The 15,563-nt window shown below is 35.2% G+C and overlaps 1 protein-coding gene across 9 annotated transcripts in view; it reads left to right on the forward strand.

Moving 5' to 3' along the window:
• Window positions 1-15,563, forward strand: part of CCDC91 (coiled-coil domain containing 91) — a 362,694-nt gene that overhangs the window by 17,805 nt on the left and 329,326 nt on the right. For 3 of the 9 annotated variants that reach the window (XM_007968051.3, XM_037990230.2, XM_037990233.2), the window contains exon 1: window positions 11,844-11,911. The exons of the other annotated variants lie outside the window; for them this stretch is intronic. The gene's annotated coding sequence lies outside the window, so the exon portion shown is untranslated. Of the gene's footprint in view, window positions 1-11,843; window positions 11,912-15,563 lie in introns of those variants that run through there. 9 annotated transcript variants of the gene reach the window in all.

The following is a 15,563-nucleotide window of genomic DNA, read 5'->3' on the forward strand; positions in this document are numbered from 1 at the left end:
ATTCAGTTTAATAGAAATCTTTGAGTCCTGACTGCATTTCAGGTGCCTGTACTAGGCATTGGGGGATACAGGAGTAAGTGCCACTCTAGGTCTTCAAAGACCTCACAGTCAATTATTTAAGAGTTTTAATAAACAAATAAGTTATAGTGAGGTTATTGATTGGGAAGGAATGGGATCCTGAAAATTGGAATGGGGATGTATGGGAAGACCCTGATGAAGCTGGGGACTTTGAATCCCTAAATTCTGATGAGTCGTCTTTGCCAATTGAAGAGACCTCCACACCCTTAGTGGGAATGGCCTCTTTACCCACCTCCCCTCTGCGCCTCCCACCCCACCAGGGGAATTAATTCTGCATTGCCCAAGGAAACTGTAATGGCTTTCCCTGAGGAGGTTGCCATGCAAGACAATTCTCAAGACCCCTCCCCACCATTTCCTCTTTGTTTCTAGACCTATAACTACACTCAGGTTTTAGTAGGCCCATAAAGATGAGGCACAAAGTGTGACCCATGAAGACATGTACTACACTCCGAAAGAAATACTGAGTTTTCTATTTATACCAACAAAAGTCCAGAGAACATGTGTGATAATGGATATTAAGGGTATAGGATAATGCCAGAAGGAACATAAAGCTGGATTAGACCAAATCTATTGATGTGGGTTCACTAAGCAGAGATTCTGCCGCTTGGGGAATTATAAAAGGCTCTAACACTTCGTTTTCTTCATTTGCTCCCATCATGAAAGGGACAGTGTTTTGTTCTTATTCCTGCTGGAGTAGACATGGATATAGATTTCCCTTCCCTGCATGCATTGCTTCTACCAAAACTACCAGACATGGATTTAAAGAATGCCTTATCTACTATCATAGTATTAATATTACACACAACATTGTTTCTGATCAGAGAACTCACTTCACAGCAAAAGAAGTGTGGCAGTGGGCCTATGTTCATGGAATTCACTGGTCTTAAGATGGTCTCTACTATAGTGAAACAGCTGGCTTGATAGAATGGTGGAATGGTTTTTTGAAGACTCAATTATGGTGCCAGCGCCTTGAAAGGCTGGTGCAGGTTTCTCCAGAAGGCTGTATATATGCTGGATTAGTTTCCAATATATGGTGGTGTTTCTTCCATTGCCAGGATTCATAGATCCAAGAATCAAGGAGTGGCATCAGTCACTATTACTTCTAGTGACTTGCTAGCAAAATTTTTGCTTCCTGTTCCTGTGAACTTATGCCTTGATGACCCAGAGATCTTAGTTCCAGATGGAGGAATGCTTTTACTAGGAGATAAAACAATGATTCAATTGAATTGGAAGTTAAGATTCTAGCCTGGTCACTTTGGACTCCTCATATCTCTGAATCAGCAGGCAAAGAACAGAGTTACTGTGCTGGCTGGACTGATTGATCTTAACTACCAATGAGAAATTAGATCGCTGTTCTATAATGGGGGTAGAGTATGTCTGGAATACAGGGTATCCCTTAGGATGTCTCGGTCAGTGGAAAATTACAACAACCCAACCCAAGCAGGAGTACTATGGCCCAGATACTTCAGGAATGAAAGTTAAGGTCACTCCACTGGGTAAACAGTCACAACCAGATGAGGTGGTTGGTGAAGGCAAAGCAAATACAAAATAGAAAGTGGAAGAAGATAGTTATTAATACCAGCTATTAATACAGAAACAAGGCCTGTAATTGTCATGTGTATTTCCATCTTATTTTGTTATGCTTATGTGTATGTATATAAAATGTAGAAAGTATCTTTGTTTTCTTTCCTCTTTTATTCCCTTATCATGTATATAAGATAGTTTGACTATATATAATAGTATTTAAGTATTTTTAGTTTTACATCCTAGTGTTTAAATTACAGGATATCAAGGAAAATAGAAATATCATTCAAAGTCTTTACTTCCTCTTCTTGGAAAGGGGCTAATACATTTCCAGTTGTAGTCAGGACAGTTGCATCACGTTAGGTGAAATTATGACCTTGTTATTTTCTTTATTTGGAGACTAAATATGATTTGAGGAGATGCAGATGTGTGCCAAGTGGACTTGTGATGCTTAATTTCATGTGTCAACTTGACCAGGCCATAGGGTACTCACAGATTTGATTAAACATTATTGTAGGTATGTCTTTGTTAGTATTTTTGGATGTTAACATTTGAATTGGTAGACTGAGTAAAGCATATTTTCCTCCCTAATATGAGTAGCCCTCATTCAACCAATTGAATATGTGAGTAGAATGAAACAGTTGTGTAATAAGAAACTGCTGCTTCTTGACTGCTTGAGCTGGAATGCCAGTCTTCTCTTGTACTTGTACTGTATCTGACACTATTGGCCCTTCTGGTTCTCAGGCCATTGGACTCAGGCTAGAACTTACACCATCAGCTTTCCTTGTCGTCAGGCTTAACACTATCGATTCTCCTAGCTCTCCAGCTTGCTGACTGCATATCTTTGGACGTCTTGGCTTCTATAATCTCATGAGCCAATTTCTGAAATTAATGTTTCTCTCTTTATTTATATACACAGATAGTTCCTCTTAGTTCTCTTTTTCTGGAGAACCCTGATTAATATACTTACCAAAAAAGTAGAAAATTCGTTGATTATTTCCTCTTCCAGTATAACCAACAGTTTGTGGTTGGCATGATGTAATGTCAAATATGAAGCTAATAAAATTTTGAAATAATGTAGGATTATCTTACCACTGTACCTATTAAGAAGAGTGGTCTTTAGCTTACTTCATAATTTGCCTTTATTGTTTGTGATATCCCAAAGGCAACTTAAGAAATAAATGACTATATACTATGTAAAAGGAAGATGAAAAAAATAATGAAATGCTTAAAATGCCTAGTACAAGCAGAATTTATAGTAAATATTTTAGAAAGCCAGACACAGACAGAAGCAGTGTACGTACACTGTCAAGCATATGAACATTTAACAACAGTGACATATACCTGCTTTGGCTTCATTATATTTGGTAATTCTCAGGAATTGGTACATCTTTTTTATTTTCATCACATTACCATTTTAGATTATAGAAGATAGTCATTATGCCCCTGTTTTCCCTGTTGAGGGCTAAAATGTTAATCAGATATACTGGGGAAAGATTTAATATGCTTAAAATAGAATCTTATGCTGAATAATGCTGCTTAAATTAAAAAGAGAGGAGAAACCCATTAATAGCAATACTTAGTAGTACTTAATCGTTGTCGTTTTGTTGTTTTAAGAATGAGTTAGCATGAAGACTCTAGGATTTCCTCTTTGATCAAAGCTTTTAAGAGAGAAGAATGATCCTTTGTATATTTTCAGCATTTAAAGCTGTCTAATTGCCACACATTCTTTCCATTGTGATTGTGTAGCAATGCTGAGGTCTGGAATTATGCAGATCATTTAAGCTTTCTTTGTTGTTCATCGGCTCTCACTACAATCCTTTCTCTGTGTTTCTCATGTTGGCTTATATGGCAAGCTTTTGTTGGTTCTTATCTTCAGAAAATGTATAGTCATTTTCTAAGCACAGCACATACGTATTTCTCTTGCAATTCAGTTACTTTAACATGGTTTCAGTAAGTAAAATAAAATATATATAGTGCCTCAAAAATATCACATAATTCAATTATGCTAACCAAAATTGTGCCATCTTTTTGGGAACTTATGTGTAATGAACTGGTGGACTTTGTCTACTCTCCCAGAGGAAGGTAATCATGATAATTGAATAAAACACCATTAATTGGTTTTGTATGTAGAGAAGTTGGGGTGTGTGTTTGTGTGTGTGTATAAACTGTAGCATTCTTTTTATATAGTTATATATTTTTATTCATTCTTAAGGTAATAAGCAATTGTTGAGAGCAGTGTTCTTATAATTGCTCTCTTCATCTATGAAACTGAAATTTCTTGATGGCTTTAAGTGTGTTTGTTCAGGAGAGAGAAAATCATTGTGAGGGAAGTAAATAGAATGTTACTTTCATGTTAAGGGATTCTTTGTTTTAGCATTTTAGAATATCAACATCAGGGAATATCATAAGCATCAGGGAATCACTTGTAATGATGATAAAGGAAGCAGCACTTCAGAGAATTGCACTTACACATAAAGACCTGTCAGAAAATGTTTAAAATTAGAAAGAACTCAAATGTGTATCAACTAGTATATGGATAAAGGAATTACAGAACATTCGTACAATACTACTCAGCAGTAACAATGAACATTACTACTATTGCTTCCCTATTACCCATAGTGTACACATCTTTCCCTCATGATAAGGAAATTATATCCCAAACTAATCTCTTAACATACTACTAGGAAATATGCAAAAATGAACAAGATGGTAGTATTGTGGTACTGACAGCAGAGGTTCTAGAACAGATTAGAATACATAATTGAATATATGTACATGTAAACACAGAATATATGTATATGTAAACACACAGATTTGAAATTTTTAGTTCATTATATCCTTTAAATATCCTGGGGTGGTAGTAGTTTGCAGATAAGCTAAGTTTAGTTGAACATACTTGAGTTATACGTAGGTTTTGGAAAAATTTTAGGAAATTTTCCGAAACAGCAATTTTGAACTGACTACTCAATCTTATATTCATTTTTATAGGTAGCCTTCAGATGTTTTCCCGTGTATTTGAGAAGTTGAAGTCAGTAAGTGAATCAAAAGATACTAAGTATTCATTAATTAACTATTTTTCTGTGCCACAAAGGGACAGAATTTTTAGAATTGCTGGAGAAAGGCAGAAGATAAGACTGTAAAGATAAATTTGAGACAAATTGTGAAAGGACTGTAGGATTTCATGGTGGGAATAGATTACCAACAGCAGAGTGGGAGAAGTAAGTATGGGCATGATGAAGGCAACCCTAGGCAGGGTAGGATAAAACTGTATGTAATCATTATTTTATGTAACTACCTGAAAAAAATAAGGCTTTAGTTTGGATGCAGGGTGGTGGTATGCTCTTACTTTCAAATTAAAAGTAAGGTACAGACTTTTACTAAGCAGAAAGATGATTATAATTTGGAAGAACCTGATAACTTTCACTATCCGTGGCAGCCTAGTTTACTGTAGAGAGCTTAAAAAATCTTGACATAGGTGACATCCTTTTCTTATCATCTAAGATTGTCTTCCTGTTTACCTATTATAACTGTCCTCTCCTGTTCCAGTCTCACTCATTTTCTAGTTTGGTGACTCCATGCTCTGTTCTCACTTCCTCCATCTTCTGTATTTGATCCCTTTAGATATCCTTTTTTCAAGCTTACCTGCCTGAGACACTTTACATACACATTGCACATCTTTTTCCCCTAATATCTTACTCCTTTCCCAGTTTGATTTTGGTAGCAACTGTAGTTCTGCCTAAGAGATCAACTTTTTCTCTGGCCTTTCAAGGGAATGCCCATTAGACTGTTGGTCTACTGTGATCTTTCTATTCCCATTCCTGCTGGAGGAAGGGATTTAGCACTAGTGACAAGCATAGAGGCCGTGATAAAAGTCTGTAACAGAAAGCACGTTTTCATTGCTTCTTTTTGTATATTGTAGTGATTTAAAGATCAGTTTTAATTGAGGTGTATAAACAATTAAAATCACCAATAACTCCTCAAGCTGGAAGACAAAATAATAAAAAGGAAATCACCAATATTTAGTATATAATTTGATGACTTCGACAAATACTTACATATGAGAAACCACTACAGTATTATATGGAATATTTAATGACTGCAAAATGTTCCCTTGTTCCCTTAGCACGCTCGGCTAATTTTTTGTATTTTTTTAAGTACAGACGGGTTTCACTGTGTTAGCCAGGATGGTCTCGATCTCCCGACCTCATGCTCCGCCCACCTCAGCCTCCCAAAGTGCTGGGATTACAGGCGTGGGCCACTGCGCCCTGCCCCCAATGTAACCATTTTAAAGAGTACAGTTCATCAAAGCTTATGAGATATGTATACATTTGAATATTATAGTATCTTGATTAATTTGTCATTATGAAATTTTTCCCTTTATACTCTAATATTCTAATTTGTATAATATTAATATAGGCATTTCAAGTTTCTTTTGATTGATGTTTGCATGGTGTATCTTTTCAGCCCTTTAATTTTTTTTTCATAGTAAAAGTGATTTTTTTTTGTATGTGGCATACAGTTGGGTCTTTTTCATTCAGTCTGCAATCTCTGCTTTTAAAGTTAGTCGTTTAGACTACTTACACTTAATGCAATTATCATTTCATGGTTGAATTTAAATATATCATTTTACTATTTGTTTTCCTTTTTTTCCTTCTGCTTTTTTCCTTGTTTCCTGATTTATGTTGGGTTTGAGGATGCTTTACTTTTAATGATTTCATTTTAGACCCACTGTGGACTTTCTAGGTGTATATCTTTGCTAATTAATTAATTAAATGCTTCAATATACATCTTTAACCTATTAGTCTATTTAATCAGTATTTTTCCATTTTATGTACAGTGTAAAAACTTCACAACAACATACCTTTATTTCATCTCTCATTGTGTTATTGATACGCAGTTTACTTCTACATATTCTATAAAGCCAACATTTTAAAAAATTTTTGCTTTATATATTCAGTTATCTTTAAATTTTTATGTTTACCCATCTGTTTACTATTTCTGGGACTCCTAATTTCTTTTGTGTAGATTCAGATTTCAATCTGGTTTTATCTTTCTTCTCCCTGAAGAAATTTCCTTGATATTTCTTTTAGTACAGGTCTGGTGTCAGATAATTCTCTTACCCTTTGTTTATCTGAAAAAAAGAAAATTCCTCTTTAATTTTTAAAGGTATTTTCTCTGGGCGAAGAAGTCTGTACTGCCATGTGTTTTTTCCCCTGTAGGTTGAAAGACATTTCTCCATTATCTCCATTATATTCTGGTTTACATGGTTTCTGGCAAGAAGCCTACTTTTATTCTTATTTTAGTTCTTTTGTAGTAATATGTTCTTTTTTTTCTGGCCTAAATGCAAATATTCTCTTATATTAATTTTCTGTAATTAGATTATGATGTGTGTTGGTATGATTTCTTTATGTTTGTTCTTTCTTGCTATCTTTAGCTTCTTGGATCTCTGGTTTTATAATGTTCATGAAATTCAGAAAATTTTCAGCCATACTTTTTAAAATAAATTATTCTGTATCTTCCCTTTTTGGGGGTCTCCAGTTACACAAGTTTTAGACCACTTGAAATTATCCATTTTTTCTCAGTATTTTTTCCTATCTGTACTTTATTTTGAATAGTTACTATCGCTGTTTTTTTAACTTCGTGATCTTCCACAGTGTTTAATATGCTGTTAATCTCATCTTTTATATTTTTTGTTTCAGAGTTCTCCTCTGTTAAGTTTCGTTTTTTTCATATCTTCCATGCCTCTCATCATCATGACCATTTTTTCTCTACTTTCTTAAAGTTATAAAACATATTTATAATAACTGCTTTTATGTCTGCTGATTCTCTCCATCTCTCTCATTTCTGTGTCTGTTTCTATCAAGTGATTTTTCTCCTGGTTATGGGTTATAGTTTTCTGATTCTTTATTTGACTGTTAATTCTTTATTGGCTCTCAGGCATTTTGAATTTTTTTTTATTGATTGCTGAATTTTTTTATTTTAAATACTTTTGTATTTTGTTCTGACTCTTTCCTGTGTCACTAGCAATCAGTTTGATTATTTTGAGGCTTACTTTTGAGATTTGTTAGCATGGCTCCAGAGCAGCCTTTTGTTTAGGTCTAATACAGCCCCAGTACTAAAGAGATAACCCCCCTGAGCATTCAGCTGAATGTTCCATATATTACTAGGTTTATCCACTCCGACTGATAGGAATACAAACTCTTGCCAGCTATGTGTGAGCTCCAGATGGTCTGTCCACTCACTTTTGTTGTTCTTTTCCTGTCCTTGGGTAATTTTCTCCCATGTGTATATAGGTTAGAACTCAATTTAAGACTTGAGAAGACCTTTCTGTCTCTGGAGCTCTAATTTTCAGATGCTTAGACTTGTAAATTCTAGCTGCTTTGTGAACTCTTAACTCTGCCCCTTTAACTCAGTGAGAGGTCAACTTTACTTGGCTTCTCCCATCATGCACTTTGGCCTGGAAACTGACTCCAGTTTGTAAGTTTGGCAGTTATAACCTTGTTTCCTTTCTTTTGGGAATCACAATTTTGTGCTGTTGTCTAGTATTTGCACATTATTTCATCTTGTACATCTTTTGTTCAGTTTTCTAGTTGCTTTTTCTCTTCTATTGTTCATTTTTCTAGTTGCTTAGAAACTAGAGGTTAAATCTGGTCTTTGTGTGTCCACTTTGGTTGGAAGTAAAATGCTATCTGTATACTGTAATTTATATTTCCTTTCAACCTTTATCATAATTTTACTTTGAAGTAACCACAGTGTGGAACCACAGGGGTGGCAGTGGTGGTGGTGGTGCTTGTGCTGGTGAGATGTCTGTGAGTAAGCTATTGGTGATATATAGGAAGTACCTGTTTTAGTTTTTCATTTACTCTGTTCATCTTTTATAATACTTTATAAAGTAAATCTCATCACCCTGTCTGTAAATCTTTGCATAAAATTTACACACTAGGGATATGTACTGTATTTTTCGGTAGTTTTTATATTTTAGACTTCTCACTTGCTATTTTTACTAAGCCTTGAAAAACCAGGCATTTCTTATTTCTGTATCCATAATAAATCATGGTATTCAGCTGCTACTTAGAATACAGTTATTTTACCATAGAATGAATTTTGGTGTACAAATTTTATGTTTGGTTAGTTAGAGATCCTCAGTATAGTTACAGGATTTCCCTTTTCGTTTTCTGCAGTGGATCTAATTTGGTCATTCTTTAAAACTGTTTTCTTTCTGAGGAGCTGACAATCCTAGGGCTTTTCATCCTTGGCATTATTATCCTTTTCATTGTGTTGGAACTGTGTAAGATAGCTACAACTGCACCTAGGTGGCTCTTAGTACTTTTGTCGTTGTAGGATTTATATATGTGATAAATACTACCAGTAACATCATCTCTAAAGATTGAAGACTATAGATACATAGAATTTAAAATTGTTTCTTTCGTGAACTCATCTATTTTTCCATTCTTCTTGTTTCTTCTGGAAATTATATGTGTTCTTTAAGGTTATGCACGGTCTGACAAGGTGAGCTTCGCCAGCCTATCCAAGGATAAAGTCAGCACCTTACATAAAACCAAAGTGGAGGGGGAAAAAACCTAGTTAATTTTACTGGCAATATGTCAGGAAATGGAAAGCATGATGAAGCCTGTGTTTGCACATAAAGGTGAACTTGTAGCTCTTGCATGTTTCTGGGTTTCATGGTGTTCTTATCTCTCGTAGGGACAATATAAGCCATGTTTAAAAATGATCTTTTGCTTATTTGCTTAAGGGAGTAGGTGGACAATTGGTGATGCTGAGGGTCGAGATAAACTTTCTATTAATGTTATCTAGTACCTGTCTGATATTTCCATATGTAAATGAGTTTCTTTGTCATCTTTGCATTATACTCTAGGCAATGCTACATGCTACCCTGACTGTGGTTTCACTTGGCTTCCTTTTTCTAAGTCTCTGTCTGTTCAGTGTACCTAGCTTAGCTTCTAGCATTCCAGTGCAACTACCTGCCACTCATTTCCTGCTTTCTCCTTTTGCCTGTCTCATAAACAATATTGTTTCCTGTATATTTCTTCCTTTCTCTTTTGAAACTTACCTCAATATGGTATATCTGATGTAATATCTCACTAGGCTATTATTATGTAATTTGATAAATTGAGTAATTGTATTAGTGATGGCTGCTACTGATGCAAAATCAGTTCTAGGATATATTAACTTATACTATTGTAGTGTTAAGCACTTTTGAGTTAGATTTAATTTAATTTATTTTATCTTCAGAGTCAATTTTTAAGCTTTATCTAGAGTCTTACTGTGAGGAAAAGAAATGTCTTTTTAAAAGAAGTAGGCTCTTACAACTGTAAGATTCTCCTTGGAGAAAATTATTTCTCTTGAAACTCAGGCCATTGGAGGTATGTTTGCAGTGTTTCCTTGGTAGTTCTCAATCAGGTATTTTCATGGATGGTCTGCTTGTCTCAGAAAGAGAGCCTAAAGTGGAGTCTTTTACTTGGGGAATGCTTAAGTGCTCCACAAATCAGTGACCAGAATCGTTTCATTTTGTGCCCATGTGGTTTCTGTGGGTGGTTTGTTGTTTTAAAAACTGTTTCAAAGAAGTGCATTTTTTTTCCTGGCAATACATGTGTATCCTGTGTAAGTATTTTTCATTATTAATAATTTTGAGAAAAACCAACTCCAGGTCATAATGCAGTTGGCATAAGTTATGGGTTTTGGGTCTGCTTTACCAACAATTTATTAACCTGAGGTTCCCAAAGGGCATGTTTGTCACTGTCACCAACCTTTTTTTGGAAATTGTTTTTGTCCATTTTGTGTAAATCAATAGTTTCAAAGAGAAGCTCATGAGACTTTTAGGCTTAATTTCTTCTAGGCTTATATACTGCTATTGAGGGGGTATTTCCTCTCCTTTTCTTTTTCTCTGTATAGAAATTTCCATTTCTGTTTGTGATTTGTTTGTGATTCCAGCTTTTTCATTGTGCTTTGATTTTCATCTTCTTCCTCATTTAGGCTTAGTGGTTAGAAATCTTGTCGTTAATTGAATTTCAAAGTGGTTAAGTTTTTGTCATTTTCCATTTTCCTGTCCAACGGAGGGTTTGCATCTGTAGGTACACTGAAACCTTTAATAATGAACTTGGGTTTAAAGAGAAATTGAATTAAATTCTTGAGTTATTTCAGAAGTTGTAACATCATGCTATTGACATTTCTGGCGACAGTGAAAGTTTTTGTAAAAGTGAAGTTTTGTAGGAAAAAGCTTCATATGTCATCAGCCCATAGTCTTGGAATGGGTCTTTAGGAATTGGCTAGTGCAGAATTACAACGGTAAATAGTCTGCATAAATTTTCTAGCTAACAAGTGAATATTATTTTTAATTGGGAAATAACCAGGAATAAGACTTGAGAGATCATCTCTCCTAACTTACTAATTTAAGAAAGGAGGAAATTAGACCCTAGATATTAGGTGACCATCTTCAGAAATGCTGTAATTTAGTTGAAGAATTAGGACTAGAGCCCCATGCCCTGATGCCAAGTTTAGTGCTCTTTCCACTACCTTGGGATCTCTTCTCATCCTATTCCAACAAAATAAAAGTTTAAAGTGTAAGGTACAAGATTCTGGTTTGAAAATATCCAAATACATTGTATTTTTGCAATATAAAATTGGAGTGATGAGAGAAGACTTAAAAATTCATGTGCCATTTTCCCCCTTGTTCTGTAAAACAGTAGTGATAGTATCTGAGGTTGTCATTTGGTTATTTTAGGAAGGAAATTGTGTGGCCCTTATTTTGTTTGAGTCTCTTCTTCATCATATTGAGGTAATTTTTAAAAGTTCTTAAGCTAGAAAAACATGCAAATAAGAACCTTCTGTATTGGCTGCTGTCTACTGCCTATTTAACATTACCCCTTTTCCCACTACCCGCTTGCTTTTTTTTGAGAGAGAGTCTCACTCTTTTTGCCTATGCTGGAGTGTAGTGGCATGATTTCGGCTCACTGCACCCTCCGCCTCCTGGATTCAAGTGATTCTCCAGCCTCAGCCTCCAGAGTAGAGTGGGAGGGATTACAGGCACCCACCACCACACCTGGATAATTTTTGTATTTTAGTAGAGACGGAGTTTTGCCATGTTGGCCAGGCTGGTCTTGAGCTCCTGACCTCAGGTGATCTGACCTGCCTTGGCCTCTCAAAGTGTGGGGACTACAGACGTGAGCCACCACACCCAGCCTCCCACTGCCTTTCTAACAGATTCTGTGTTTTGTTTAGGCATCTAACCCTCCTTTATGTGACTCAGAGAAAGGAGACCTCATTCCAAGTTCTAGGATTGATTCTGGTAAGTCTAAGTGAAACATAGCAATTCCTTTTCTTTGCTGGCAGCGGGTTTAAGGATGGGCAGATCGTAATCTCAAAATATTTTTGTCATCTTGCTTCCAGCCTGTGGATGAAGCTAAATATAGGAGTCCAGAGCCAAGGGAATTAGAATTTCTGAAGCTCTGACTTGCAGTACTTAAAGACTGCTCTGCCTTTGGCCTTCTTGTTACTTGAGATACTAGTTATACATCTTACTGATTTAGCCAGTTTGATTTTGGAATTCTGTTACTTCCACATGGAAGTATTTTGTCTCATGCATCTAATATTTGTGAATGAAGATTCATAATGATGTAGGTTTTTGGCAATTAAATGGTTGTGACTACAGGGAAGACTATTAATAGATTGGAAACTAGGAGAATCTTTTATGAGATTTTTAACTGGGTGAATAATAAAGTCGTGGTTCATAAGGCGTCATAAACTAACAGTGATTTACCTTTTATTCTTGTAGCTCCACCTCATTTCTTTTCCCAGTGACCTCTTAAATTCAGTGGATTCTATTTGTTCCTTATCCTCTTTGACCTCTATGACATATATTAGACCTGTCTGTATCTTTCTGTATTTCTGGTCATGCCTCTTAAATTTTATTTACTGACCTGTTTTCCTCTGCTTATCCCTTGAATAGTAATGGTTTTCTATGGTTTTATTTTTGGTCTAATTAGAAATATAAACATTATTTAGAATGGTTTTATCTTTATAGAAAATTATGACAATAATATAGAGAGTTCTTGTAAACCTCACACCTTTTATTAACATTTTACATTTTTGTGGTACATTTGTTTAAATGAATGGCCAATATTTATACATAAGTAAAGTCAATACTGTGTTAATATTCCCTTTATTTTTATCTACTGCCCTTTTTCTGTTCCAGGTTGCTGTCTAGGTTACCATATTACATTTAGTGGTCATGTCTCCTTAGGCTGCTCTTGGCTGTGACAATTTCTTAAACTTTACTTGTTTTTGATGACCTTGACAGTTTTGAGGAGTATTAGTCAGACACGTCTTGGCTGTGATGGTTTCTTAAACTTTACTGGGTTTTGATGACCTTGACTGTTTTGAGGAGTATTGGTCAGACATTTTGTACATTGTTCCTCAGCTGAGATTGATATGATGTTTTTCCTCATGATTAGACTGGGGTTAGGGTTTTTAGGAGGAAGAGCATAGAGAGGTGAAGTGCCATTTTCATCACATCGTATCAAGTGTACTTACGATTAACTTATCATTGCTAAGCTGTAACTTATTGTGACTTATTGTTGATGTTTGATCATTTGACTAAGGTGGTTTTTATTAGGCTTTTTCACTGGAAAATTGTTCTTTTTCTCTCTTTCTGTATTGTACTCTTTGTAATGAAGTCACTATGTGCACACCACACTTGATGGGGAGTTATTTTCCACCTTCTTGATAGTGAAGTAGCTACATAGGTTTTTTTGGAATTTTTCTGCATGGATGACCATGGATATTTATTTTCTACTTTGCTTGGCCAGTTTTAAAATTGTTGATGTATATCGATGATTTCTGAATATGTTTATCCTAGCGATTATTTCTACCTCTTTTTTTGAACTCTTCCTCTTTCCAGTCAACTTCCTATTAGATCTTTTCCTTTTGGTCTTTTGTTGAAACCTCAAACTCAAATATGTCCATATTGCCTAAGCCTAAACTAATTATTCTATACCTCATTTATTTCATTTTATGCCTTTTTACACCCAAACTTGCTTTTTCTTCCCACTTACTGAAGGTAGAAACTGATGGGATCCTTTAGTTTTCCTTTTCCTTATTCACACTCCCTTATTACCCCTTACTTTGGATTATTAGTTTATTGCATAGATTTCCCTCAAACTAGCCTATTCTACTTTCACACTGTTATCCACATTGCCTCATAGCCATTTTTTGCCGTTACGCATGTCACTTACTCAAAATACATCTTATTTCTCTTTTCAGAATTCTTCAATGAGTTCTGTGTTTGCCTCTAATTGATTTTAGGTAAATTACTTGATCTCGCTCTAGCATAAGTTTCCTTGTTGAAAAAGAGGAGGTGATACAGGAATTTTCTAAGGATTAAAAGTGATAGTGTGTCTAAAGAGTTTAGGAATGTGTCTGCAACAAATTAGTACACTCTAAAAGACAGTTATTTTTATTGTTCTTTGCCTCCTCCCAAACTCCTTATCATGACTCTTCATAATTTTGCTTTTAGCCACCTATCTAGTATCTTCATTTGTAGTTATTCTCCCACCATAAGTACCTTATCATTCAACAATTCTGCATTATTTGTGGTATTTTTGGTTTGCTATACTATGTGCTTTATAAACCTGTCCTTTTGGCTGTGTCTTCCCCAGGAATGTGCTTATCTTTTTTGATGAACAGGAAAATTGGCTTTTACTTATTCATAGTATTTAACTTAGATATCCTCACCCATGGAGAGTAAATTAGTATCTTTCTCAGTTGTTGCATAGATATATTGTGTACTAAATATATGTTTGTAAGTCTGTCTTTCTATTAAACTGTGATATCCAAGGACATAAGGACTTAGTTTAATTCATTGTATGATTCCTAGCACTTAATATTCACTCTGTTAACATTTGTTTCATAGATTACCTCACAAATACAGAATTTTTATCGATGGTAACCAGGTTTCTGCTTGAACCCTTCTAATAGCAGGAAATTTATAGTTGGAGAGCCAGTGATTACTTGTGGACAGACCTAAATTTTAGGAAGTTATTTTCATACAGGTTTGAAATCTGCCTACCTTTAACTTTCATTTGTCTGTTCTCTGGACCCGTAAAGAGTTAGTCTCTGCATTCAGCATTTTCAAGTATTTGGGTACCAAATATGTGTTAAGCACATTTCAGAAGTCTCTTGGTTGGAAATGAAAGAAAGCTGAAACATGTTAAGTTAAAAGAAAGAAATTTGCTCATTAACTTTGATTGTCTCCAGACTTTTTGATTGTTCACCTCTACCAGGAATACATTTTTGAGGATGCATCCTCAGTATGGGTATATTTATCTGTACATTTGATACATATATGATTATAACAGTACATTACGTACATTATAAAACACAGATTATGGCACTTTTCAAAGGATAGTGCGACCTAAAAGTATCTTATTTTATGCATTGTAGTCTTTTCTTCTCACATTCTGGTGGATTGTCTTACACATCGCTCTTCTCGGAGGTGTATACATACCATTTTTAAAGGCCACCTATGTATGTAATCAAACTCTATTATGGGCAGGTTTGGAGCTGATCTTAGAGATGACTGAAGATAGCTCTAGGAGTTCTACTTTTTTCATTGCTGCTGCTGCTGCTGCTTTTTTTTTTAATGACTTTACTCTTTCAGACTGGCTTCTTCCTGGGGCTAGGACCATGGTTGCTGCTGGCTTTGGGCTAATTTATTCACAGCTTCTATTGATTAATTCAACAAATTATGAATGGAGTGCATATCCCGAGCCAGGTACTATTCTAGGTGTTAGAAACACAACAGAGAGTATAAAGAAGAACAGTATTAAAGTGGTAAGTGCTATGCAGAGAATTAAAATAGAATGATGTGACAGTAATTAAGTGTCTACTTTAGGAAAACCTTTGTTTAGAAGAGACATTAAAGCTGAAATATGAATCAGAAG

The sequence above is a fragment of the Chlorocebus sabaeus genome, chromosome 11, assembly GCF_047675955.1.
Source record: "Chlorocebus sabaeus isolate Y175 chromosome 11, mChlSab1.0.hap1, whole genome shotgun sequence".
NCBI lineage: Eukaryota > Metazoa > Chordata > Mammalia > Primates > Cercopithecidae > Chlorocebus > Chlorocebus sabaeus.